This window comes from Haemaphysalis longicornis, unplaced genomic scaffold (genome assembly GCF_048455015.1).
Source record: "Haemaphysalis longicornis isolate Haplotype H1 unplaced genomic scaffold, Haemaphysalis longicornis Haplotype H1 scaffold_8, whole genome shotgun sequence".
Taxonomy (NCBI): domain Eukaryota; kingdom Metazoa; phylum Arthropoda; class Arachnida; order Ixodida; family Ixodidae; genus Haemaphysalis; species Haemaphysalis longicornis.
Genome location: NW_027526445.1, coordinates 185,129,205 through 185,151,362, shown reverse-complemented (window position 1 = coordinate 185,151,362; position 22,158 = coordinate 185,129,205). Strand labels below are relative to the sequence as shown.

Genomic DNA, 22,158 nt, shown 5'->3' with positions numbered 1-22,158 from the left:
AAAAGGAACTCTTTGGGACTAAGCAGTTTTTGGACACGGACTATGCTCTCTCATTGTTGCGCGGGGGAGGATGCTGTGAAAGAAGTAGCGCTGTTTCTCTCGTGCCCCATAAGCATAATCAGGATTAAAGGAATCATCAGGAGGTTTCTCGGAGGATCGTCCCTTTCTCTACAGCCATATTGAAGAAAGGACTAAGCTTACAGAAAATAAGAGAAAGGTACGGGAGCCTAGAAAGCCATTTGAGAAGAACTTCGTGCTCACTGCACGAAAAGATGCAGTCAGTGTAAGCAGTAAGAGCGATTTGTATATCATCGGCACCTTTAAGTGCAAAAGATCCAGCAAAAGCCTGAGTGAAATATTTTAAAACACAGAGAGATACCCGTAAATACGGTACCGCGACCCTCTGAGCTGTTTTTAGCAAAGTTTGGGCACGAAATCGGATTGGAGAAGTTTATGAAATTCATCACCACGAGCAAGATTACTTACATTCATGTCTAGGATATATTAAGCCCCACAACAGCAAAAGAGAGAATAACATCGTGGAAGATTGAAATATAACATTTTTTTTCACCTACTAATGCATTCTGTAAGAAATGAAGGGGGCAAAGGTAGAAGATAGAACGAATAACCTGAATGAACTATGATGGGCGCTCTCCGATGCTATGAAACAGCTTTCACCTAAGAAGGTAAGGTGTAACAGGAAATTCCCACTATCATTCGAGACAAGTTGAAGTAAATATTCGGAGAAATTGCAAGAACCCTAAAGAATTTCTACGCATTCATGCCTTTGACGTCATATTCCATCTTCATGCCCTCAAAAACAGTGGCTTTACACAACTACCCCCTATTGCCTTATCCGAATATCAGGTGCGATTCGATGTATTCGGCGCCAAGAGACGACAAAACGATTTCGAAGAAATAGGCAAGAACATTGTAGATCACCAAAGAAACCGTCCAGAAGTTTAACGAATGATCCGGTGACGGCTTTCGGCTTAAGTTCCTCGCAGAATTTTTATTGACCACTGATTTTGAAGAAGCCGTTGTTGTATTAAGAAGGTATTTGTGGTTAATAGGCTACTGCTACAATTAAACCATGGAGAAAGTGGGCGTACACAGGCGGGTGTTCAAAGTTCCACCCTAACGTGAAAAATATAGGGGAGATTTAAATGTCAAAACTATGACTGTCTTCGCGTTGTCGAAAGGGACAAAATCAACTCGACAACTCAGCTTTACAAAAAAACAAAACTGATTTTTTAACAAATACTGAACTGGATCCTGAAAACTTCATTGCGAAATTACACAAGATGACACGCTTTCCTTCCGTAGTTTTCGCTGTAGTGATTTTAGTAGTTATTGCCATAGTTTTGGTAGCACTCAAGAACCACGCAGCTGCAGCACCCTTACGCTTGGTTATCGTTGGTACCCTTGCAGCCATTGCAATGTCGACTAGATAGGCCGCGCCTTTTCCGTCCTGCGTGAAATTGACCAGGTTGTGACTTGCTGTGCTATACCAGTTGTATTATTAAAAACATGACAGTTTCCGTGTACTACCGTGAATACACGTTGCGAGATACACGGAGGCGAAAAGCGCACGTCCAGTGCTTAGATGCGCTTGATTCAGAGCATCTAAGCACTGGACGTTCAGCGCTTGACCTATCCTAGAAACTTTCAACGAGTGTTTGCAAATTAGAAACTTACTCCAGTGTCTTTTTTTTTTCGGAAACCCGAACGATGCTTATTACGTCGTCCTGTGTGCGTCGTTCGGTGCCCACGTTTGTTGTGAGATTTACAGCAGAAGAGCGCACACACTCTCGCTTCGGCCACGGAATGTTTCGGCGGCCCGTTGAAATGCCGACGCGATGCCGCGGCCGGGTTGGACTGGGCGAGCGTGAACAGAACGTGCACCGGCCGTGGGGATGACCGCGTACTACGTTCGTTTGCCGACAGATGGCGGAAACTTGACGTTCGCCAAGTTCTTGTGACGTTATCAGGCTGCCCCAGGAAGCTCTGTTTCCCCTCCTATTTTATTCTTGCTTCGTGGCTAAGGCTCACGTATTTAGTTCAAGGTGTTACATAAGAAACTCCTCGAGTCACCACTAGCCTTCGCAAGCATAGCAAGTCTGAAAAACTTTACAAGTACGCTCAACCCCTTTCTCTATTGAAGATCATGAAAGCTCTTCAGGATGGCCACGATTTCCTACGAGTGCTTCCCCCTTCCGGCCATGCGCGGCTTGCAATTTTGTCATCGAGAAGCCCTGTAGCATACCAATTTTTAACGACTCCCCGTGGGCTGACTTCCTCGTTGTCAACACGAAGGCAGCGAGTCCAAGAATGTTTAGAAAAAGTCAACCCCAGCAAAAAGAAAGGGCGTTGAAACGAAGCGCAAATCACCGAGTGTAACGCCCATAGTTCCGTTTCTACCAACACCATTTGCCACCAAACATTCAATATTGTAAGCCTGGGGGATACCAAGCCCATTCTGTACTACCTACAACTTCAAGAAATATTGCTCTCTCTCGGACAAATTATCCTTTAAGACACAGCTTTACCATAGGCCACATACCACTATTCCGATCAATAGCCAAAAGAAACCCGCGCGCTGCACCTTGCAACTTGTAAAAATTTGATCTGTGCGCCCGTAAAGATGTCTGAAAAGAAGCTATTCAACACCAAAGCAATTGAAATTATGGTAGTCTGGGTGCCAGGACACTGAGCACATTTCGCGCAATAAGACGGCGCACACTCAGAGCGCTGCTATTTGTAACTGCTTCCATCTAATTTCACTTCACCAAAACTCCCTAGAAACCTGTCCCACTTACAAGAAATTCCCTTGGGTGTACTATACAGCCACATCCTTACCAGCGACCAGGATTTGCCCGCAGGAGAATCGCGCGTCCTCCAGTTTCTTATCCACGAGTCTCGAACTCAGGCTGCGCTCAGAGAATATATAACTCACAAAGGGCGAACTTACAGTCTACAAAAGGACCGACCCGCCATTCACGTCGCCAGAATACAGCTACCCCCTCCCCTCAATCCTACGCAGTTTTCCACGCGCTTGGCAGGCACTTTTGGGGCCACAATAAACATTTGACCCCTTCTTTGGACGGGCACCAGGCAAGTCGAGTGGAACTGTACGGGATGAGCAGCAGTACGTTTCTCTAATCCTGGTTGTACTGCCGCGCAACTATAGGCAGGCAAGGTTTTGCTTCGTTGCGGGACCTCACCCTCGCTAGTGGCGCCAATTTGCGAATGTAAGTTCAGCCGTGCTTCCCCTCACCGAAGCCGAACCCATCAAATCCGAGTAGCCATCCTTGTGTTAATAAAGTTTCTTCGTCTATTCTATTCCGTTCTTCCTTTTCACTTTTTTCGACTGACTCCCTCTTAGTCCTTCCCTCCCCTTACATCGTCCTCCTTCTATTACACATGTCCTTCATCCCCCTCTTTAACACCATCTCTACATCATATTGTCCATTTACGACTGCGCCACTACTACGCCTTCACTACGCCACCGCCATCGACCTGTCCCCCGCCACCCCCTTGCTTTCGCCGTCGCATCCCGCCTCCTATTCATTCCACATCTCTATCCTGCTTTTCCTCTTTCCCCTTTTCTCAACAGTCTGCTTCCCTTCCCCATCTGTCTTTTTTATTTCAATCATCGATTCCTCTTCCAGTCCCTTCCGCTCCTAATTCTTTCTCGTGCTCAACCTCCTCACCCTTCTCTCCTATCTTTCCTCCTCCTCCAGCTCCTCCTTCTCTTCATTTCTATTTGAGTTCTGCACTCACCATACCCTCCCCACTTCACCATTTTTTTCATTCACTTAGCCCTCCCCTCATCTCACCTTTTTTCCGCTACACTTTCTCATCTCTCTCCCTTTTCTTTTTCGTTCCCTCACTCTGGCTCTTACACAACTCTTCCCTCGTTTGTTCCCGTAAAATCGCATCACCATCGCCATTTCTTTCTCCCCTTTCCTTACACTTACACTCCTACACTCCAAATCCACTCTTCCCCCTAACTTCACCATCCCATTCCGAGTCCTTCCACATTGGTACCCCACAGGCCGCACTCGTTTGCTCATCTTCTTCCCTTTCTCCCCTGTTTCTACTTTCTTCGTTCTTAACAAATCGTTACTCCACCTTCTATTCAACCTCAACGTTCCTCTTCATCGTACCAAGCTCGCACGAATTCCCATTTGCTCGGCAGTTAAGGCTCACAGCCGGTTTCCCCGCTGATTCTAGCGATAGACCGACAGACATACAGAAAAGCGTTTAGCCGGACAAATATTATCGTCTTAATAGCGGCGACGCTGATCATTGCAATTTTCGTAACGTGCTATAGCCATCGGCCCCATTGAGTACCGTTACCTTGAGTGTTTCAGAGGGAGGTTTTTGCGTCTTTAATTTTTTTATATAGTCGCTGCTCAGTGGATTTTTTTGTAAGTACCGCTTCCACATTTTAAAAATACTTAAAAAGCTGCAGTAAGTACGTTGCTAAGTGCAGTTTATTTTTTGTTACATTGAGCAGCCATTCCTGCAACACAAAGTAAAGAATAAAATCTCCGTTGGACGTCACAGACCAGTGAAATGTGGTCTTTCTCTTTTGCAAAAGGTTTTAACCTGAAAATAAAGTCATTGAAGAAGAGTAAAAGGGGACCTGAAACATCCGTATTTAGTTCGAACTTTTCAAACTGAGACTCATGTGCTGATGTTCGTTTTAGCCTACCTCTTAAAAAGGGTACGATGAAATTTTTTTAATTACAATAAAGTAGACGCGATTTGTAATGTCAGTGCGTTTTTTTGACCTCCCGCAAGAAAACTAAATTCTGGGCTTTTCAGTGTATATAAACAGGTGTATCCAGAGCCTGTCATAGCAGCCGCAAACTTTTAGGCTTACCACTGTACCTAGAGTTCCACCACGAACTTCTGATCCGTCAATTCAACGATGGCCATCGTACACGCCATGTAAGTACCTCAGTGTTGAGTAAATTTTTGTCAGTAGTAAAACTCATTTAGAGTGAAACACGGGCCATACTTAACACAATCAGCTGCACTGACTTAACGAAAGCGACAGCTGCTCGCCCGCTCACGGTGCCCTTGCCAAACTTTCTCGATACGTTCACGTAATCCAAACCTGTGCGATATTGCGTTACAAGATAGGTACAAGCCCACTATTTCGCAAGGTTGTGAATACGATTTCAGGCCAAAATTTGTCGTGTGCATCCTAATATTGCTCCGATTCGCTTTGCAGCACCCCCTTAATCGGAATTAAACTTATCTGCTTGAAGAAATCGTCAATATACTGGGATACGGATATCAGGACGTTTTTACCGCATCAACTAAAATTTATCTTGAAATCTACATTTCAACATAGATTTGAGAGGGTAGTTTTGCACACAGATCCGTTACGCAGATTGGGGTGTCAGCGTCCCATACTTCTTTTCAAACATTTTACGCCTAAGCGTAAGAGCTCAGAGCCGGCTGGTCTATTTTTAAGTGCGAATGCACTTCTTAAGCGAGCCTGAAGCGTCCGCCGCCGTCCGCATAGATACAGCTGCGGGTGCGCGCGCTCCTCGTCTTCCTTGGCAACGGGGGGAGATGGGCGCGCGCTGCCTGGCCGCTGACATGGCACATACCCACGTGGGGGATTGGCCAGGAATCTCCTCGTCTTCCTTGGCAACGGGGGGAGATGGGCGCGCGCTGCCTGGCCGCTGACATGGCACATACCCACGTGGGGGATTGGCCAAGAATCGGGCGTGAGAAGGGCTAATGCACCCGCTTAAAGGAGTACTGACACGAAATTTCAAAGCTGAGATCCGCTCTAGCAATCAAGTACAACGACAACACAAATAGGTGTCTGTGAATAAATGCATCTTTCTTTCTTTGTAGTTGTGTGTGTGTGTGTGATCTCTCTTTCGCGAACATTACCGAACCGCGCAAATTCGACTCGTGCATTCGCACTTTCACATTCTTCCCCTCGGGGAAATGCGGGGAATTTTTTCGTAGTAAGAGTTACCGGAGAAGTCTTCAGAGCAGGAGCTGCTGTTATGCAGAGGACGAGCTGGACGTCACCGGCTGAGCGGCACCGCGGTAGGGAGCACGCAGTGCACCAAAGATGGCGTCGCGTGGCGTAGCGAGTCCACGTGTTTTTCATTAGCCCTCAAGTATATTAGTCATCGTGTATAGATTCATTGAGTAAAGGGGAATACGAAAGTTGGCTGTCTAAAAATCAAACCAAGGTGTCCCAAAAGAATCATATTATAAGCGTCCAAGAAGCGGCAGGAAATGGTCGGCAGGCCAGTTTTTATAACAAGAAAGGGTGACCGTGTAGCACGAGGCGACATGAAGATCCGTTACGTCAGATGAGTCTTGCTTTGGGGCGCTGTAGTGCTGATCGCAAGGACGCGGTTTCTATCCCGGCTGCGGTGGCTGCCTTTGTGATGGAGCCGAAAAGCAAAAAACGCCTGTGTGTCGAGATTTTGGCTCACGTTAAAGGTACCCAGTAGGTCAAATTTAATCCCGAGCCGTACACTACGACGTATGGGCGCGTTAGACCCCAACAATTTGGATTTGAACGTCATTTTGACCAACTAAAGTAATGTTCCGTGTGTCAACCGTGCCAAACCGCAGGGGGCTGACGCAGCGCTATTTTCTGGCAGAGCCGATCGCCCTGCGCGGGCGTGCTCCATTCCTGAGTGGCCCTGCCTCATCGTCATCGTCATTCGTATCACAAGCATTATTGTCACCGCATAAACACTGAAGAATACGAGGGCGTGTCTTTGGCGTGGCTGCTTCCAGGAACTATGCACAAACTTACCCAAATACATACTCTTTTCCATTTGTTCTACTAGCCTGAACAGTGGTTGTTGGACGGTTACGATATATCTGACCCGCAATTCCTAAAATCGCGGCGCTCTATTATGACCTGGGAAAGCGCAGCCCAATGTAGGCGTGCGGCTATTTCGGCCACAAACCACTAGATTACATGTTTTGTGCAATCGCCATATTAATGTAACCTTGCCTCAAGTGAATTCTACATGTTTGAACCGTCTACGGCGGTTAAACCCGCATAGCGGCAAGAACTTCCACTCGATGAAGAGGTACTCCGCTTGCAGCGCGCGCTGTTTTCGAGAACACTCCCGAACAAACCCTTGTCTGTGTAAATTTACAATGTTCAAATATTGACGAACTTGCATTGAGTTTAGGGTAATTTATTTGCACATAAATTTCAGCTTTGTGGCGCCTGCCCAGAATAAATAACGTTTAATACCTGATTGATTTGATTGATTGATTGATTGTAGGGTTTAACGCGCCAACGCAACGCAGGCGGTGAGGCGTGTCGTAGTGGAGGGCTCCGGATTGATTTTTACGACCTGGGGATCTTTAACGTGCGCCAAAATCTCGTACACACGGGCGTTTTTGCTTTTCGCCTCCATCAGAAAAGCGGCCGCCGCGGCCGGGAATCGATCCCGCGATTTCGTGCTCAGCAGCACAACGCCTTAGCCACTGAGCTACCGCGGCAGTTTTTTTTTAATATATACTTTTCTTATCTCACAATTCCTCGTATTTCCGCCACTTTTACTTTCAACTTCAAGCTGTTCGTTACAAAATCCGTTTCTTTCTTTTAAGGCATAGCTTAGGTCCCCGCCGAATGCTGATCTTAGCACTGTTTCTTAACTCCATATTCTTAATGTTTCCCCAGCTATCACCATATCGCACACAAGCACACTTACAATCAGCCTTCCTTTCAAAAAGCTCGGCTATTTCACATCTGTAAGTTTCTCAAACTTATTTTTAGGATTTCAGGGTCATTCTTATTGGTTCTCTTCATTTTCTACCTCGTCAAAGTGAATAACCTTAAACAACTTGGGAAGAACAATAACTGCAGCAAAACGTTTTCCCGACCGTATTTTTCTCCTTTTTGTTCATTATGCTTTGTGGAAGCGTTTAATATGAAAGACCACCTAACCCAAACCATCAGTGTATCACTCATCAAGTAGCCGTTCATTAAGTGCGTGCTTCTCGTCAGTCAGTAGTGCCAGTTTGTTATTAGATAAAACCTTCGCATCATGCCCCTCACTGGCTGCACAATTCATTGTTTTTCGTTGTTTGAATTTTCTCTTATCAAACGACCATAATTGCCCTAGCCTGGATTCCGTGGACGCACCTCTTGTTATAAACAAGTAACGATGCAATGTTTACCTCTGTTTACTTTCGCTACGAACCAGAGGCTGGAGGAAGTTGGCGTTTGAAATTTTTAGTTTGTACCCCAAAATATTGGCGTATTCATGGTAGGTTGTGGCCGTTACTGCACCAGGGTGGCCAATCGTGCTCTGGTGAGGGAGTGCGTTACGGGCAATGCTCGCCGGGGTCAGGCCACACCCCAAGCCCCAACAGGTGGGAGTAAGGGTTAATGGAGAATACCTCAGTAACCTCAGATTTGTTAATGACGTTGCCTTGCTAAGTAACTCGGTCGACGAATTGTAAAGCACGCTTTCCGCACTAGATGAACGGAGTAGCACCGTGGGCCTGAAAATTATTATGCAGAAAAGTAAAGTAATGATCAACAACCTTGGGGCAGCACAACAGTTTGGGATAGGGGGCGAAGTAGTGGAAGTGGTAAAAGAAATATCTACTTAGGCCAAGTTGTGACCCCGGATCCCAACCATGAGGCAGAGATAATTAGAAGGATCAGAATGGGGTGGGGTGCATATGGCAGACATTCTCAGATAATGAATAGCAGCCTACCATTGTCCCTGAAGAAGAAAGTTTATGACAGCTGAATCTTACCGGTACTCACCTACGGGGCAGAAACGTGGAGGCTCACTAAGAGGGTTCAACTTAAATGTAGAACGACTCCCAGGGCAATGGAGCGGAAAATGATAGGTTTATCATTAAGGGACAGGAAGAGAGCGGAGTGGGTCAGGGAACAAACGCGTGTTAAGGACATACTGGTGGAAATTAAGAAGAAGAAATCGACGTGGGCAGGACATGTAATGCGCAGGGAAGATAACCGCTTGTCATTAAGGGTAACAGAGTGAATCCCGAGAGAAGGCAAGCGTGACATGGGGCGGCAGAAAGTTAGATGGGCAGATGAAATCAAGGTGTTTGCGGGGATAAATTGGTCACAGTTGGCACAGGACCGGGGTAATTGGAGAATAATGGGAGAGGCCTTTGTCCTGCAGTTGGCGTAGATAGGCTGGTGATGATGATGATGATGATGACCTCAAAATAGAGTTTAATTTCGCTTAGGCAACTGCATAAAACTAATAAGCGAAATTGTCGATTCAGAGAGAGAGAGAGAGAGAGAGAGAAGAAAACCTTTAATGAAGAACAGTGAGGTTAGCTGAGCCATGGCACTGTCCTGCTACGCTAGATGATAGAAGAAGAAGAGAAAGAAAGCAAAAAAGAAAAGGAAAAAAGAAAACAAAAAACAAAAAAGAACAGTAAAAATGAAAAGGTCATTTGATGCGACCAAAATTTGCAGTCACAAAACTCTGTCCACTTCTGGGCTCCAAAGAAACACCAAGAGAGAATTTATTGCACCTGCAGCATGACTGAGACCCAACCAAGGTCCAAAAACAGCCCTCAGTTCACGTCCCGCACCATTTTATGCAACTAACGAGAATAAATACTGGTCTGGCTAACTGTTATATTTAAAGCTTTTTCTACTAATGCAGGGTAAAGAGGCACGTCAGCAACGCCTCTTCCAGATGTAATTTCGGTTCCTTGCATAGAACTCAATAATGTCAACTCGTTATCCTCTAAACATGCTCGAAACTTGCTTTTCAGGATTCTGTGCTTTATCTTGGCCAGTTTCACCAATTCAGATGCTTTTAGCTTTCGAGATACGCCGGAGAGTGAACACAAGTGTGGCGGAGAAGTGAGTAACAATTTTTTCTGGTTTAACGGCCCTAGTGGACAGAATTGAAAGGGGTGTTGGTTTTGCCATATATACTTTTAGGCTACAGTAATATCTGTTTAATACAGAGGAAAACTCAAAGATGGGCTCGTCTTTTACCTTTCCTGTCGAAGTTTTCGTGCGCACATGAATTAGCAGCGACTCGCCCAACTGGCCAATGTGCCACCACTAAAATGTATCGTTAAAAGAATTTATTTATTTTTATTTATTTACAGTATACTGAGGTCATGGAGGACCATGCAGGTGGGAACATGGTGATTCAGATATACATTTTATGTGGCACGGCAGAAGCCACATGGCGCACAAGCACCCTAAGTAACAAATAGAGAAGGAATAGACATATCGGCATAACTAGAAACATTAAAAAACGGTTTAACGCAGCCAATGAACAAAATAACACACCTTACTGAAGGGTTCAATACACATCACATCAAGAAGACACCATAGAGGTCTCCGAAAACAATGCCAGGTGTGCAGAATACTTTGCTGCTAACAACAGATAACAGGGCATCAATAAAACATCAGCATTTAAAAACAGACAAAATACAAAGGAAATGTGACAAGGTCGTTTATCTGGTTGACTGCGTTTCTATATCAGTAAGCAGTACACTCTCAAAAACACTTACAGATTCCGATGAAACAATTTTTTCAGACAACGAATTCCAATCAGCAATAGTTCTACGAAAAAATGAATATTTAAAAAGGTTCGTGCGAGTTTGATAAGGAAGGATGTTATGCGCATGCCGATTTCTGGATGTGCGACTCAAGAAAGGCTGAATATATGCGCGCGCCTTTACGTTCAGTTTGTTGCGATAAAGCAAAAACAAAACGTTTACCGGCTTTTAATGTATAGATCGTTATGGGGTCTTGAATTTTTATTGTATTCCGTATCACGCTCGTTCGGTGAAAACGACATATAAATAAACCCGGGGCCAAACGTTTACAGGACGCGATATGAGCAATCAAAGGTAATTTCTCCATGGCCTCTTGGCTAACTCCCTGATAAACATATGGTGATGATGCTCCGAAGCGTGATATTTTTCTTACAAGTAAAAATAGAGTGATGTACCTGCAAACTGAAGACAAATAAACTTGGAACATTGAAATCGCCTCCTGTACTATTTTGTTCTGGTGTGTACATTCCGCAAGCAAACCAGTGGATTTCGCATTTCCGGAACAATCACTCTGTGATGATGCGACGTCGTTAGTCAGCTATGACCACTACGCCCTTCCTGGGACTATTTTATCGCGACAGCGAGTTTATTTTGTTATGAATCGAAAACAGGCGGCATGACTTCACGGCATTTTTGAAGCCAGCATGCAGCCTTGTTATCGTCGGCTGCAGTATACACAGAACTCGAGCAAATGATCACGCAATGCCGCTTTCGGCAAGGTATATTGCAGGGTGGTTCCACCACCCATCGCATATGTGTTTAGCGCCTATGCTACACGGGCGATTGAAATGGCATTCGAGTCAACCAGCCGTTCGAGTGAACTGCAATCGACCTCCCCCTTATCGGTCTTGCCCCCGGTTTTCTTTGAAGAGTGAAGCCAATTACCAATACGGTTCATTAAACTCCGTTGCAAATAAATGAACTTCGGCACAAGTTTGATAGTCAAAGTAGAGTGCCTGAATGTTCCTCCTCGCCGCCCCTACGTTACGGGTGCAGACAATCGCGTCGTCTGCTTCGGCAGCCGCCATATTGATTCTCGCCGCTCGGCCCGCGCGCTGCAAAAACGGGAGTCCGATATCAATTATCGTGCGCAGTCGCATTCTGTGATCATAAAATACATTTACAGTCAACGATACCTTGCTTGTAGAGTTGTTGGCAGATCGTAATTGTGAAAACACTGCTCTAACTACGTTTACAAAACAAAGAAGGCGGAGAAGCACGTGATGCACGCACAGGGAAGCGCATTCATGTGCACGCGCCTCCGCTGGCGTGCATCGTGTCTGTAACCTTTATAGCTGCTTTAATTGCGTTCAACCGTCAGAGTTCAACGGGGAAGGTACTGCGCAGTGACTCTTCACGAGAGAGGTATGTTACATAGATGTTTCGGTTCTTCCACCGCGCCTGCCGGATTGAGAAGTTCGCTCCTATTACTCCGTCAGCATTTTAGGGGCGAAGCCCCTTAGGAGCTCCTGCTTCCGGCGTCTCATGCCGCCGTATTCTCATGTGGTCACCTACTGAAACACCGGGACACTCATTTTCGAACGCATCGCGCTACAATGTAACGCGGAACTAAAACACCCGGCCACTCGTTTTTGAACGCCTCGCGCTACAACGTAACGCATGCTAAAACCTATAATGCATAAAACCGGTTCAAAATAAACTAACATGACTGAAAGAAGAGTTTAAGCTTGAACCGGTTGGTACATAACTTTGAGGGTAAGAGGCAGCGTTACAAACGATACGAAGAAGAGACGAGACAACCAGATGCGTTGATTCATCGTCCCGTTTGCTCAAAGTCAATTAAAGATTGGTGTATTGTTCCCTGTCCGCTTCAGCAATCGTCAATCACAAGCACAAGCCGTTTTTAGACGGGCTATAATTTGGGTTACACTCAAATACCCACAGGCTCTTGACACTAGGCCAACATTTTGGACTGTGTTAAGCAGGTTGTTTGGTCTCACATTTCGAATGAGCACACGTTAAAATGACGTGTTGTGTGCAGTGTTGGGTGACGTGTTCCTGGTGTGCGCTGGTGATTTTGCTTTGTGCGAAATCGTGCTGCCGCGCGGCTTCGCGTCCGGGTGCAACGTGCTATGTTTCCACTGCTGTGGCGTGTATGCTCGATCCTTGTGAGTCACTTATAAAAGGAGTTGGCAGTTCTAGGCGAAGAAGCCTTTCGGTTACGCTGGTCCACGCGCTCCATAGTTGTCAGGAACAACATCCCGAGCATACTTATTGTACCGTATTGAGTTACATGTAGTTTCTGAACTTTTCTTTGGGCACCTGGGACTTTCTGCGGATTGATTTTGCAGTAGCTTGTTTCACTACCACAGACATTTGATGTACGAAGTGTTGACTGCATACAGTACTTGGAAACGGATACGGTTTTTTTTTCTGTTTTTCGGCACCGCTGTTAACACTAGTCGCGGCGCTGCGACCACCAGATGCAGGTTTTATAATAAATTCTCTTTTCACACAGGTTGGGCATTGCACAGCCATCGCGTTGTCCCGTGCCACTATTCCGAACTGGGGGAGATGGGGCATACAAGTTGCTTAAATCCGGTTTAACGCCAGTTACCGCGGCGCCGCCTCAGCAAGGGCGCGATTGCTCCTCTCACCGGCGCTTCTACGGCGCCCAATCAGCGCGCGCCGTGTGGCATGAGAAAAACCAGCAATCTTTGAATACACTGATACGCTGCATGCACAAGGAATCAATTCGAAATTGAAAGTAAGGAATTTCTAGATGCCTTCGGCCTAGTATACAAGGCAGTGGAAATATTTTCTGCCCTATTGCTCTTGTTCGGAAACGTTGCACACTGCCTAGGGGTGAGAGCAGACATCGAAGCCATGAATGATCTGTAGCTTGCGACAGCAACATAATTATTGGTACTTTAGTGAGCTCATTATCACCTCCCGCCATTGCAGGTCTCCTAATATCTGGGGTCCGCCTCCTCCGCCCCCCCCATGTGTACGCCTGTGATCGTAAATGAGGATATTTGCTAAAAGAAGACCACAGAAATGTAACAAAACGAAACAAAAAACCGCTGAATATAGCCCAAGGATAAACTAAGGACCGAGAGATATCGCCACTTTGGCGATTCATAGCGAGATCTGCCTAATAAAAGTATAATGATGCGACGAAATATCGCTGCAGGTCTATATTCACCGTCCTAATCCGATTAACAAACAAAATTGACCCAGATGATGTCATGAAAGAAACGTATAGTTTATGAAGCGGCCAAGCGGCGTAAGAATGCTTACACATTAGTTCGTTTATCCTAGCACCTGCAGCATCCACTTTTGGGCATTACAGTAACAGGGTACAAAGTCACAAAACATGATCCAGGGTACAAATGATACCTACGAGAAAACAATCCAATGAAACTGCCAATGCATTAAGCGAAATACCAGTGTGTCCAAGTGCGTGTTACCACCAGCAAGACGAGGAACAACATGGTGAAAAAAGATGAAAAACATTATAATTTTATTTCAACGAAACAACATCACAGCTTCTTCAAATGTAGTTTCCGTTGTGGAGACGTACAAATACGCACGGCGTACCACGCACGACTTACCACGCTGCACATTTGTGATACACTTGAGTCTTTAGGGTTCTGTTGGGAAGCGAAACATTTTCCACCAATTTTTTGCTGTGGTTTGTGCGCAGCAGCAAGCAGCAACAAGGCAATTTGAGCCGCGAATCGTTGCCAGACAGAGATGCAAATTGAAAACGTGCAGCTGTTGTACGGTTCTGCTGCGGAGAGAGTGACAGCGAATGGCGGCCGGCGCCTCCGAAAATCGTTCTGGGCGGTCAAGACAAGATGTTGCAATATTCTCTGGAGAGGGAACGCCAAACTGCTGCGCAGAATGCCCGTAGACCATGTACAGCGAGTGCTTAATCCCGCCTAGAGATCTTGCATATTGACCATGATATTGAGAGACTCATGTGATGTAAACTGATGTAAACATGTAATATAATGTAAACAATTTTAATCCGGTGTCCCTCTTCCGTGCTGTTTCTGAAATCTTCGAGATTGTTTTTTACGAACGGTTGTTCTTTTATCTGAAAGGAAAAATTTCCCCCTTCCAGCATGACTTTGTAAAGGGAAGGGCCACTGCAGCAAACTTGTGTGCTTTCCTGGGGTACACCGCTCACGTTGTGTTTAACAAAAGCCAAGTCGACACAATTTATTTGGACTTGACAAAAGATGTGATAAAATTTCGCAGGAACTGCTTTTCTTGAAACTCAAACAAATCGGGCTACGCCCAACATAGTGCTCCTGGTTTGGCAGCTATTTGAAAAATCGCTCTAATCAAGTGAAACATTTACATTGTTTGTCTAAGCCATACTTGTCTCTATCTGGCGTGCCAAAGGGCTGTAACCTTGACCGTTGTTATTTCTAGTGTTCATAAATGATCTGCCATCGCATGCACGCCACTCGAGGACTTTGTTGCTTGCAGATGACCTAAAACACTTCCGTAAGATAGTGAGTGTGCGGGATAGTATATTGCTGCAGAATGTCATCTATTTTATCGAACACTGGTGCACTGAAAATCGACTGCAATTGAATTTAAAGAAAACGGTTGTTATGTCAGTCAGCAGAAAATGCGATGGCATTGTGTTTAATTGCAACCTCTCAAATGAAGAAATACAGCGCGAGTGCCTTCTACGGGACAATGGTATCCAAGTGGACTCAAAACTGGACTTTCGTTCACATGTGTCTAACGTTGTTAAACATGCACTTCAATTTCTTGGTATGGCTTCTCGTCTCACACAAACATTTTGTCTTCTTACTCTCTATTGCGCATTAATTAGACCCAGTCTTGAGTTTGCCTCTGTCATACGGAACAATCTGCCTGTTTCTTCCAGTGACGCAATCGAAAATCTTCAGCGCAGGTTCATTCGTATTGTCTATGATCGATACATTGGTCGCCACCGTTTTTACAGCTACCACTCCATTTCAGCTGCCCTAGGCATAGTGTCTTTGCAAGATAGGAGGCAAGTGCGAGATATGAACTTTCCACAAAAACGTTGTGCGCGGCCATATGACTGTGATGAACTTTCGACGTCATTACAGCTACGAATCCCATCTTGGAAAGCCTCGAAGTGTTCTTATACGTTAATCGACCAGATTTAGGGGAAATATCTCCAAGGTCGAGTAAGTTTGTGCGAAGGAAATTTTGACATCCACCTCAATGCAGCTGCACGCCTACAAAGGAAAGCTATACACCTTTCTCAGAAACTTCGCAGTTGAAGAAAAATTCCTCCTGGCCCAGGATTCAAACCCGGGACCACATCCTAACCGGAGCAGTCGTTCTAACAACTGAGCTAACCAGGAGGCTAGTCGTTTGTAGCGCGAGAGCGAATGATCAACAACTCTAAGTGATGGACTGGTGATAATCGACCAGATTTAGGGGAAATCCCCAAGGGGGAGTAAGTTTCTGCGAAGGAAAATTTCCGCACTTTTATTTTAGTCGATATACGGATGATATTACGCTATGGGTCACTGGTAGCAGCGACGCATTTATTGACAACACGTTACAGCAAGGTGCACGTGTCGTGAATGAGGAAGCACAGTTTGCGGGCCTCGAGTGCTCTCCCGAAAAATCGGAGATTCTCCTCCTACCAGCCAAACCGGCGTCTCGAAATGGTCCCGACATCAAATTTACCTGAGGGAACATTTAATCCCAGAGGTGCGCACCCTCAAAGGCCTCGGTCTTGTCATTCAGCATACTCGCACCAATACAAAATTTATCTCGAAGTTAGGCTCACACTTTATTCAGACAATTGGACTCATCTGACGAATTACCGGACACTACCATGGTCTCAAGGAGACGGAGACGATCAGGCTTGTTCATTGCATTGATCATTAGTCGCATAACATATTCCTTCCCCTACCTTCGAGTTCCGAACGCAGAAATGAACAAAACTGACTTTATTATCAGAAAGGGCTACAAAGCTGCATTACAAATTTGTATGAGTGCATCCACTGCCAGGCTTGAGCATCTCGGGGTTCATAATACTGCCCAGGAACTAGTCGAGGCAAATCATATCAATCAGCTCCGTCGGCTCTCAACAACGTCCACAGGACAGCATATACTGGTCCACCTTCGTATCGGGCCCAAAGTCTGTTCCGAACCGGCTATCCCCGTCCCCCGGCCTATCCGCGACTTCCTCCGCGTCCGCCCTCTTCCGAGGAACATGCATCCAACCTATCACCGAGGTAGAAGGAAGCAACGGGCGCGGGCGCTCTTCAAGAAATTCCCCACCAAACCTGATATTGTGTACGTGAATGCAGCCTAATAGCGCCATGACGACGCTTTTGCCCTGGCAATCATTAATAGACCGAGTGACCCCCTTGTGAACTCTCTGTGAGCGTCTGCACCAGCACCCCTTCAGCGGCAGAGGAGGCAGCAATGGCGCTCGCACTAGCAACTCGGCCTTCACCTACAATTGTAACCTCCGATTCAAAAACAGCCACCCAAAACTTCGGCCGCGGGGACATATCGTCCGTGGCGTCCACAATTCTCGTTCAGAATCCCCTGACCTCCCTGGTAAACATTGTCGGTACCCCGGCACACACTGGTTTGGGGGAAATGTGGCAACACACAACGCAGCACGAGGATTCACTATCCGTGCCGGTGCCAGCCTCGTCCGCAACCACAGCGCCAGGTCAGCTGCCGGGATGAGTTAACGAAGTACCATGATATCACTGTTATGGAACGGGACGCGGACGCGAGGCCATGGCTGAGCCGGACCGAGGTTTGGTAGCTTCTTTCCCCTCTCTCCGATCGTAATGATAGTTGGCGGTTAGCCGCCTTTGTCCTCTTCCTTACTAAATCTGCAACATTCTTACTAAATCTGCTAAATCCTTACTAAATCTGCGGAGCCAGCTGCTTGGCCGAACTCGGTCGTGCTGGTACAGTCGCGTGCGATTTGAAGGTAATCGCGCGAGCGTCGACCGACCACGACGATAACGCTCCCACGCGGCTTGTTTTACTCTGCCTGGTTCCTGGTTTACGCTTTCTTCTCTCCCTCGGTCGCTGTTTATTCTAGCAGCCATCCCTCCAGCAGCAAAATCAATAACCCCTTCCTCTTTTTTTTTATCGCGCATGCAGCGACGACGTCCTACTCGTGGTATTTTACAGCAGTTCTCGAAAAGATGGGCAGAAACACATTCTTGGGATAGCACCCATAACAATGGGTGCTATCGTTGCTCACGATAACCAAGAAAAAAACGCATACGTGATTGCAACAACACAAGATCACCACAAAGCGGAAAGGGTGGTTTACTAGCCGCAGGAGTGATCACTGCTTGATGGAACAGCGACAGAGAGAGAGGAGAATGCATAAACTAGGTCCCAGTCGCTCCGAAAAAGGCCGCGGAGGGGCGTTATCGCCTTTATCGGTCGAAGCTCGCGCGATTACCTTCAAATCGCACGCGACTGTACATCCCGCGGCCTCGTTTAACGACGACGTTGGAAATGTAGAGTCGCGGTGCTGGTCTATCCTCTCTGCCACAGACGACGACAAACCCACGGTTTTGAAGGCAGCCCTTGTTGCAAAGGGGAGGACTGCGCTGGCGGCGTCCTTTTTCTGTGAGGTGCCACCTTTGAGAGGCCCCTGCTTCCTTTGAGGTGGCGACAAAGTCTTCGTCACGGTTCCCGCCCTTCTCAACGTTTTCTCGGAGATTCTCTCCTTTAGCGAAACCTTAGCGCGACTGACCGTGTATGAGTACTCGTCGTCCTCTTCTAAGTCCTTTACGAAGGTGTCAAAGTCGAGGAGGTTCTGAATCAGCCCGTCAAGCTATCGAAGTTGATCCTGTTTTTGTTCTACGTCACGGCACAAATCCATAAGAATACTGATATTCGGTGTTGATGATTGCAAGGCACGAACAGTCGTACTGGCTAATTCAGTTATGTCCGCCCGGAGGATGGCCCGCGAAATTCTAAGTCTTTCTACGACCTGCCAATCATCAGAACCAGGGAGCGCAGCGAAGCAAGGGTCGCGATTGTCCGATGGGTGGGGCTCATCTCCGGGTTCTAGGAGGGGGGTCTGCGTCCAGCACACAGCCATGGCAGGCACCGTTCAAGGGTGAGGCCTCCGAAATGAGAAGATCCGACATACAGAGGCCACGCACAACCTTGAAGGCGCTGCGCTGTGAAGTCCGCTGGTGCGTCGTTCCCGGGTTTCGGCACCATAATGTTATCGAACGGGACGCGGGCGCGGGGCCATGGCTGAGCCGGACCGAGGTTTGTTAGCTTCTTTCCCCTCTCTCCGATCGCAATGACAGTTGGCGGTTAGCCGCCTTTGTCCACTTCCTCTTCCTTACTAAATCTGCAACAATCACTACGCACTACCGCCTCTCTTGCCGTCGATACCCTCCTGCCCACCCTGAGCTAACCAACCATCAGAAGCACTTATGGCAACTCCTGCAGACAAACTCTTTTGCCTGCCGAGCACAACTGCATTGAATTCAGCCCTCGCAAGTTCCCTCGCAAAATTGTCCACTTTGTGGGGACCCAGCCCCGCTGGTCCACTCTATGTGGGCCTGTCCTCAAGACCCCTTTCCCTCTATAGTTAATGAAGAGCAGTGGGAGCCCTGGGCAGCTCAGACCCAGAGGTCCAGATACTTCTGCTCACCCGTGCTGACAACGTCACCGCCAGCCTCAAACCGACGGCCACACCGCTCCCGTGAACCCGGTTAAGGCTCAATAAAGTGATGGCTCCCTCTTTCCCGCGAATACGGTATGACTGCGGGAAATCCACTCCGCGAAAGAGCCGCCCAGGGGTGTGTGTTGGTGCGCACTTAGAAAAACAGGCTTCTGATAAATACTGCACAAGTAAGCCAGTCATTGTACTGTCAAGAAACAAATTTGGTGATATCTGATTTATGTGCGCCTTCAATAAATGAATGTAGGACATTTCGAACAATTGTTTTAAGTGAACTTGGGTGGTATCCACCGGAATTAAATGTAATATATGACAGGTGGGAACAAATAGGGCAAAGGATAACTACTGCATGTACTAAACAATGACAAAACAAGGAGACTGCTAGATGTAAACACTGCTTCTGTGCAGATATTTGTGTTTTCGTAAAACGCTGTTAATTTGTTCCCTCAATAGTACTTTTGTGTGTGCACACTGGAAAATTTATAATTCTATAGCCAAAATATATATTTTACCTAGCGAATAACCACTCCACCTTTGCATTACTAAATGCTATACCGTACGTAGGACCGTTCTGGATTCCGGGAAACATGAAGTTTGGCTATAACGCATGGCATTGGTGTTCCATTACAACAGCATGATAACTCTTGAGAACTGAGTTGCGAATACCCAGTTTCTATGCTATGCTTAGTCGGGCTGACTACTTCGTGCGCAACAGCAAGATGTCATTCTGAATGAGAAAGGAATGTTCTTCTCTTACGGAAAGTTAGGTCATTAAAAGCTCTCGTGTTTACCGACATATCGTTTGTACGTAGATGGTTCTGCGGAGCCTCCATGTTGAACGCAAACTTTTACTCTTGAGAAACAAACTAAACATCTAACTTTTATCTCATACTCTGATCTTCATGCAACATTTTAGTCGTTACATGTAAGATTTATTTCATTTTTTTTACTTTCAGTGCGACACCAGCGGTAATACCTGCCCACAAGGCTGCACATGCTACTTCGGGAGAGGTGACAATTCAATAGGCCGATGCTACTCTAATGAATATCCTTAGCCTGAGACCAGCGCCGAGATCATCGAATGTTCGGGAGTTTCTTATTTTGAACCAAAGAACTGGTCAATATAATAAAATTGTTCATTTTGAACTCGCTGGCGACATGTCTTGTCAAACTACCTGACGAGTGCGCTGCTCAAAAGCATATTCAAAAAATCAAAGCGCTGTGCTTTGCTTTGCTTCTACGTATCCGCCCTCCGTAAGGAGAGCAGTAAAATACCTATAAGAAAGGGCGTCAGGCAAGGAGATACAATCTCTTCGATGATATTCACAGCTTGTTTACAAGAAGTATTCAGAACATTGAATTGGGAACAGATGGGAGTAACGGTTAATGGAGAATATCTTTGTAACCTCACATTTGCTAATGACGTTGCCTTGTTTTAAGTAACTCAGGGGAGGAATTGCAGAACATGCTTACCGCACTGGACAAACGGAGTAAAACTGTAGGACTGAAAATTAATATGCAGAAACTAAACTAATGATCAATAACCTCGGTACAGCACAGCGGTTAGACATAGGTGGCGAAGCCGTGGAAGTGGTAAGGGAATATATCTACTTCGGCCAATTTGTGACCCCGGATCCTAACCATGAGGCAGAGATAATTCGAAGGATAAGAATTGGGTGGAGTGCATTCAGCAGGCATTCTCAGATAATGAATGACAGTTTACCATTGTCCCTGAAGAAGAAAGTGTATGACAGCTGCATGTTACCTGTACTCATCTACGGGGCTTAAATGTAAGGGTTAAAATTAAATTGAGGACGACTCAGCGCGCAATGGACCGGAAGGCGATAGCTGTAACATTAAGGGACAAGAAAAGAGCGGAGTGGGTCAGGGAACAAACGCGTGTTAAAGACATATTAGTAGAAATTAAGAAGAAAAAATGGACGTGGGCAGGGCAATGCGAAGGCAAGATAGGGCGTTGGTCATTAAGAGTAACAGAGTGGATCCCTAGAGGAGGCAAGCGTGACAGTGGGCGGCAGAACGTTAGATGGGTAGATGAAATCAAGATGTTTACGGGGATAAATTGGTCGCAGCGAGCGCAGGACCGGGATATTAGGAGAATAATGGGAGAGGCCTTTGCCCTGCAGTGAGTGTAGATAGGCTCGTTATGATGAGGAACCGTAAGACCACTTCCTTTACTGGAAAAACCCATCAACTTCAAACAGTCCGAAGCAACTGTACTCGTCGTGGTGATGTAAATGAATGGTTCTACGCGCAATGCTCTGTATTTAGCCGATGCTTTACACCTAATATTTTTTTCTCTGCTGCCTGTATAGACAACAACATAAAGCAAATAGGAGCTCAACCTGGTGATCGAAGTTCGTGGACTTAGCATAATTAAATCACTAGTTATTTAACAATTCATTATTTTTACACGCTTGTAAGATATACACTTCTCTCATCTTACAAATGTTTTCATTTAAATAATAAACTCCGGGTCTTGCGTTCACGTAAATATTTCTTAGAGCCATTCTGCTTCTGCATTTGGAAAAAAAAGTCACAGGTGATATCACCACGATCAACTTCAAGGAACAGCGTGCCGTTTTGCGTCAAGAGCATATCCTTTCGAAGAATTTGCTGGAGGACATCCCAGAAGAAAAAAATAATGTCCCTGCAATGAATGAAAAAACACGTTCAACATTCTCAGGCTTCTTACAGAGCCTACACAATCATTTACACATGGCAAACAAATACCCATGTCGTCTAACCATGGGAGAACCGGTAGTGTCTGAGTACCCAGATTAAAATAGAACACTTTGACTCCAGCAGCGTGTAATTATCCTAACAAGGTTAAGAATATCATGACTCCGTCCTTTGAGATAACTGGTTCTATACAT

The 22,158-nt window shown here is 46.1% G+C and overlaps 1 long non-coding RNA gene across 1 annotated transcript; it reads left to right on the top strand.

The window, feature by feature from the left end:
• Positions 1-4,856: 4,856 nt before the first annotated feature.
• On the top strand, positions 4,857-20,410 carry LOC144150081 (uncharacterized). The gene is made up of 3 exons (XR_013318425.1): positions 4,857-4,959; positions 9,787-9,877; positions 20,221-20,410. It is a non-coding gene; the product is annotated as an uncharacterized LOC144150081 (long non-coding RNA).
• The last annotated feature ends 1,748 nt before the right edge of the window (positions 20,411-22,158 follow it).